Genomic DNA, 7,398 nt, shown 5'->3' on the forward strand with positions numbered 1-7,398 from the left:
ATTTCAGATTATGAATCATTAAGCCTTTCATCACAGCTCTGCAAGATGCCTGTCCTCACTAAACAGAATGTCAAGCCAATATATCACCACTAATTGCAACATACCTGTGTGTGTAACGGCCACACGGTGAAGTAATTATGCAGATGTTTGTAGTGGAGCAATCAGAAATGAAAGTTGATATTAGGACTGTAGAGTTAATGTTAAAGTGTTTATTTTACTCTATGCATCTACCCGATGCTGTTAGAAAGAAATATGAAATAAATGAAAGAATAACCAAGTTCTAAGCAACTGCACTGCCAAAAACATGACATTCACTGTTGAAAAGACTGACAGATACATCATCCAATCCAGAGACTTACTGCATATACACACAGATGGGTGATATGCCCCTGTTTAATAGAGATTAATGGGGTGGCCTGTAGACATCCCTCACCAAAACCCTGACAATAAGCCACATGATGCTCTATGAATTTTAAATGTCAGGTATTCAGTACCAGATGAATAACAAATTATATTTCCCATGCTCTCATATTTCATCGCTCAGATGGTTTTGCTCACTGAAGTAATATCCCTGGACATCTTTTGTGAGTTGTTTACAGAATGAACAGATAACCGAACTGCATAATGGATAATTAATCAACTTCCTGTCACTTTTCATGCAAACTCATTTTTAACTACATTTGATCACACCACTCTGTGCGGTTTGATTAATATTTCAGTAAAGTGTGACTGGAGGTAACGTTTGTCCATTTACCCATCCATCTGGCCACTGATGCACAAGCCGCAGCGGGACATTATGCTGTGGGAGTTCTGTTTATGTCTATGTCATTGAGGCTTAGCTTTATTTGGTGCCACATTCCACATCCCTGAAGAAAAAGAAAACTGCAGCAAATTATATTCTTAGTACACATAGTAGAAGTAAAAGCTAGAATTGGTTTTCATTTATCCAGATCAACACTTTAGTTCAGACTCATCTCACACATCACTGATCTCAAAACTCCATCCCAAGGACACTGGACTTTATCTTGAAAAGGCACAGGCAAGTAACTCTACTATCCAGCTGGGAACATTTTATTATGAATCTCTGAGATACTTCTCTCTCTTGTTCTCGACACGCTTGCCCTGGCAGTTACAGTGGCAGCTATTTGAATAATTGGTTTTAAAATCTGGAGTCACAGTCCTGCGAATTCCATGCATACCAACAAGTTGAGAAGTGATTCTTCAACAGGGCGGGTTCCATGCGTGGCAGTGGAGAATGCATGTTTTATGAGTTTGAAAAACATGAAAACACAAGAGACTGTCAACTAGGAAATTTCCCCTCGGGATACAGAACGACTCACGATGACCTTCACTGGTGAACTATCTAATGAGAACTTTTCCTACTTGTGATCTAAAGAAGTTTGTGTGACTCATTTAGTGAGATATGCAATGTGGCACTGCCTCTAGACAAAACCTGCCAGATGTTTGCTGGTCATCACTGTGTAAGACCCACAAAAACAGTAACATCTATCTGTCTAAGCAGATAAATTATTTTGTGTCATGCACAATAAAGATACAAAAATAAACAGCATTTGACAACAATTACTGAATCAGCTATTCTGCAACATCTATGAGATATTATGCCTTTATATTTAAGTTGCCTTTGAATATCGTATTTAGGCTGAAACTGAGGGTTCTAGTGATGTAATGGGATAAGACATTTTACAGCTGTTTAGGTTAATCACATGCAGACTTATCAGCAACTTAAAAAATACATTCATTAAAAGGACCTTACCTTCAGATGTTCAAAAAGACAGCCACTAGGTTTCTCATATCACCATCCATTCAGCACTCACTGTCTGTCTGCAAGTACATGATGAACTGAATTACAGTAAAACTACTAATACTGATTTTTCAGCACAGACATTTTGACATAATAGGAAAAAAATACATGCTACTAACAATGTTAACAATGGCTCAGATTTCCAGTAGCCTGTATGCACAATACAGAGATGCTGAAACTGAAGTAGCTAAATGTCATTTGGACATCATTACTGTTATTCTTTTAATTAAACCTATGCTTTTCTCATTGTGACATGTCAAAACAACTTCCAGCCTATAAACATGACAAAGGTGTAATTTGTTCCATCGTTGCAGCTGGTGGGGGAGATGTCAATCAAGCTCTGACTATACAAGGCCACTCAGTCCAGAGCGGAGGGTCTAATCAGTCAACCTAATTAAAATCACCCATGTGGGTTTAACATGGTTGTACAGGGCAGGGTCTATAAAATAATGGTACAAAAGAAGGACTTCACAGATGACATTTTACAAGCACGGTTTGAATTAACAGCATAGTGAAAACTAAATTGTAATTGATAAATTGTGGAATATAGCCATTGTTAGTATCATTAAATATGTCAGTGCTGTTCGCTGCCATGAAATGTCAAAATATCAGCAGCGAAAAAGGTCTATGGCATAGTTAAGGTTAAAGAAGGGTCGTGGTTTAGTTCAGTGTAAAGAACACACCGTCCCCAAGGCCAGCTCCTTATGTCAATAACATTATCAAACCCTAAAGATAGTGTTTATTTATATATCAACTAGAATTTCAAACCAAAGTGAAATGAAAAACACAACAGCATTTAAGAAATATAAACACAAAAAAGTCAGCCTTTTTCATAATTGATAGAGATGTGAGCTTATTGGTTGCTGTTACACCACTGATAGGTTATATCAATGAGACTAACATGAATAACTTTACACAAAAAAATGACCATACCATTGATTCAACATCTACAACCTGCATCATTTATCATTCTACTGATAAAGTTGGCTCAGGTTTGTTTATTCAGATATTTAAAAATAGTTTTTATGCTTAAGCTACAACTCCAAACCAAACCAAAATGTCTATAGAGTCCTAGAAGACTCTTGAATTGAGCCACAACTAAATTTTAGAGTCTCATGCTTTTATTATGATGCTCGCCGGAAGTGACATGTAAGATGCACAACTGAGGTTTGTGTATGATAGACAGGGAAGTAAAATAGATGCTTAATTTTGTGACTTGAATGTAGCCTAATCTTTGTTGTAAAGGCTTGTGTGGTGATAAACAGAAGGCAACAGAAAATACAACTGGGCACGACACTGACTGATGGCTACCACAGCAGGGTGTAGGCTACTCAGGGCTGTGTAAGAATGGCCAGAAGATGCACACAGCATTTTTCCGACTTGAAGGATGCCCTCTGCTCTGCACCCTAGAAAGATAATCTTGAATGGCTGTGCTACATTTGTCCTGGTCAGAAAATGTTATCATACCCCCCCTCTTATTTCATTCTGAAATTAAATCAAGAATATGATAAGAGACGGTTTAAAGTAGGCCACTGCCTTCAGAAAGGCGTCAGTCGCAGTTGTGCTGTGGGAGGACACTATTTTGATTACTGTCAGGTCCTAGTAATAGCAGGAGCTATCTTACATAATGACAATGAATATTTTCAGTGTCATCTTCAGCATCCCTGCTTTATAACAGAGCTGATCATGTTAACAGCAGTTCCACATACCTGTACATCAAATAAATGAAACAAAGCTAAGCATGTGTATGTAGAGCATTTGTGAGGGAACATTATATATGTAAGAGGTTGCATATTGAGACAAAAGTGGAAATTTTCTGCTGAATTACAAGAAACACAGTAAGAATCTAGATCTGCAAACTATTTTAGATCTGCATTTGAGAGTTCCTCATACCAGAAAAACTACAGTGTCTGAATCATACACTGCCTATGTTTGACTGCTCTTTCTAGAACATTCTGTTTGAAAAATATGGCAACATGTGTTGCCATGTTGTTGAAATCAACTAATCACTGTCTTATATGCAAAATCTGCACAAGGAATTCTTAAATCTATAAATTTACAATCACTCAGACAGATTTAGGATTATGTAGATTTATAATCTGGGCTCAGGGCAGTTTGCAGACACGCTTACAGGCTGATGGACAAGATGGAACAAGTCCATTGAATACAGCATAACCTCAGGTTTAAAGAGGTCTGGTCTAAAGTCGGAAGTGACAATATGTCAATGTGTCATCTCTGTTTTAGTGGTCGGATGTCAGATCGTCAGCTCGATAATTAGGACCTGGGGTGGCAAGAGAGCAGGGTAAACGAGCTAGTAGGAAAGCTGGAGTCACGCTATCACACATTAGCCCCAAACTATTAATAAAAGTGTCACTCTAATTAGTGAGTATGAAGAGATACAGATACACAAAAGCAAGCACAAGTATATTGACTTATACAGACAAACATGCTCACAGGCATTTGTACGCACACAGCCAAAGTTCTCAGATAAAGACTTTCACACTCATCCATTCTTCTGCACACAAAATCGCAGTACAAACTGTCGCTCAGCGCGATGATGCAGACGCTTTCAGGAGAGTGAAAGGGAGATGCAGACAAAGGCAGACAGCGAAGAGTTCAAAAGAGGAATTGGGGAGAAATTAAAGAGTTGAAGACTAAACTACACAAAAAAGAGGCAGAGAAAAAAAAATTCCTGGGTCACAGGTCACAGATATTGGCGCATGCTTAGAGATGGGAGGAGTGGACAGCAGCTTTTCAGGACCTCCCACCTCAGCTCACCCCACCAACATTAATTATACATAAAACCTTTCTCTCTGCCAAGGCAAAGAGGTGTGTGCTCTTAAGAGGTTAAAAGATAGTGGCTGATTTATGTACCTGTGAATGAATCGGAGTGGCTGTCCATGATAAATATGACTTCACAGGGTGAATGAAGGGCACTCAGGAATGCAGTTTCTATTTCTTTGCACCAGTAATTGGACTTATGGGCACAGGTCATCCTCTCTGACCACCAGCGTCTATCAATCAGGGATTGCCTGTGGAATATTGGCAACTTTGTGTTGGTAGCTCAGAATGTGGACTCTGGAGCGCAGTGTCAAGTCCATGTGCACAGAAACACTGCTCAGTCTCAGGTGTCTTGTATGTGCTTTTACAAATCAGAGACAGTCCTCATGCTCTAAACATAGACAGCTCTGACAAGACGTGCCTCTGAGATCTATGTTCAAATCTGGGTTATCATCAACATGACAGACCTGTGAACTGTCGCGTGACAGGGAATAGAAGGTTGATTTTTCAAACCACAGGGTATTTTCAGCTTCCAGACTCACCTGAGGTTTACTCTTTAGCAACGCTCACTGTTCAGAAACACAAAATGTTTCTTCAACTGTGTGAAATGTTCATTCATTGTCCCATAATCATCTCGAGCATGTTTTTTCCCAGTTGACAGGCACACACAACCTGACCCTTGAACCTACACACTAACACCCAGACAGACAGACAACTGTTATCATAATTGAAAAGGACTAACACACACGCATAAATACACAAAACTATGTAAATACCCAATCCCCAACACAGCACTGTGTTGTACAATATGTCGTCTCAATTGTGATGTCACACAAACCATGAAATGAAAAATTTTAATATCAATTATGATTATAAAGGCCCATTCAAACAGATATTTTAACCCAATTCCCCCTGAACAGTAATAGTCCCACAAACCAGAACATTATGTTCTGTTGTATAATAGACCGACTGCTGCCGCTCGAGCACATTATTCACAACCGTAAGGGAACATCTAAAAATATTTTTGCAGGCAAATAGCTTAACAAATGAAAGCCATGAAAGATGGATGAGCAAGTCAGTGCTTCATTCATATTTGATAGCTGGGCTTAAGATGCATTACCCAGCCAACACAACAAGCCACAAGCTGACAGTCCCTGGAATAATGAGTTTGAAGGAGCATCTGTGATGGCAGAGGTATGTGTGGTGAATGTGTGTGTGTGTGTGTGAGTAGATCATGCTGGACAGTGGCTTAGAAATGCTGTGTTACGCTGCGACAGGTGGACAGCTGTTGTGTCTTCTGCCTTGTCTTCTCTGGGGCTGAGGTAAAGCATTTCAAAAAAAGACAGGAAAGAGCTTCAACATTAAAGACAACTGATTCATAGCTATAAATATATCAAAGCGCCCACTCACACATCTCGAACCGTATGTGGGGAAAGGTGTCGAAGTATTCTCATCCATCACATCGACTCACAAAGAAATTACTCACCTCTGCATTTCCTCACCCACTCAAAACATAAACATTGCTGTTCCCATACAAGCATGCACACACCTGTTGTGCACAAGGTTTCTGTCCTCTGTGTATGTGTGTGTGTGTGGCCCCAGGTGCTCATTAAAGCCCCCCTACCCTGAGTCTGTCAGTCAGCCAGGCATCAGATCAGCTGATGTGGTCTGATCAATAAGCAGGCAGGCAGACTCTTCATTAGGAGTCCCTGGGGCCAGGCCTCCCGCCACTCACTCACCGGTTCCTCCCTGGCAGAAGCTCCAAAGTCTGTCTCTGACTACCGCCACTCAATATTATTTTTTGTGTTTCCATTATGAAGATATGTTGGTAGTGGAAAGATCTGCATACAACAGCGATGGATGTGATGAGGTATGGTCGATGTCTGCAAGAAACAGTGTACCATACCTATATCATTCAGGTTGTTTGTAAAATAAATCGATTACAAAACATCAGAAACCTGAATACACATACTGTATATCTGGTGGATGAAATGAATATTCTCATCATCCTTCCTCAAAAATTGAAATTGAAATCTGTTCATTCTATAAACTGCATTGTCAATGCACCATCACATTTGATGGATTTGTAAAGCAAAGTAACACAAAAAATAAATTAAAAAGAGATTAAATGTATTCACGCAGTATGTTAAAGAAATCAAAATGCTTAAGGCTAATCATAATTTTGAGTAGTTAATCAAAGGGCTGCTGTGGGAAGCAGATTGGAAGTAGCCTAGCCAACCATGTTGGCACATTCAGTTTCCCCTCTTCAACACTGCACAAAGGTCTAATAGCTGTGGCACTTGAGCTTGATGAAAGCAGGGTGATGAAAGCAGAGTTGGGCAGCAAGAGGAGCTGGCCCTGCTTGCTGCCACTCCTTCACAAGTCTGCAGGTTCAGTGAGAATAGTGGCATGAGGCTTATGTGACCCAGTATTATAACATATATGATACAAATTGCAGTTTGTGGGACTTTATGTATGCATGCCAGCAGTATGTATATGTGCTACCTTATGTGATCTAACAGATGCACAGTGACTTATGTGTACACAGTGTTTTACGGATCCCCACTCCAAAGAAGGGCCCAGGAAGGCTGGATCACACCACTGACTTCCACCCAGCGGGGGTATGTGAGGTTAGCAACCACAAGCAATTAGCGCATTATCTGAGTCTCCTGCTTCCTGTCTCTCTGCTGAGAGACTTCCAGAGCCCTGCGATGTTGAGCCGTATCGATCAGCATGCTGGAAAGGTCAATGACTTGACTCACTGCAGGAATCCGGCCCCACCCACCCCCCAGCCC

Source organism: Mastacembelus armatus, chromosome 11, assembly GCF_900324485.2.
Source record: "Mastacembelus armatus chromosome 11, fMasArm1.2, whole genome shotgun sequence".
NCBI lineage: Eukaryota > Metazoa > Chordata > Actinopteri > Synbranchiformes > Mastacembelidae > Mastacembelus > Mastacembelus armatus.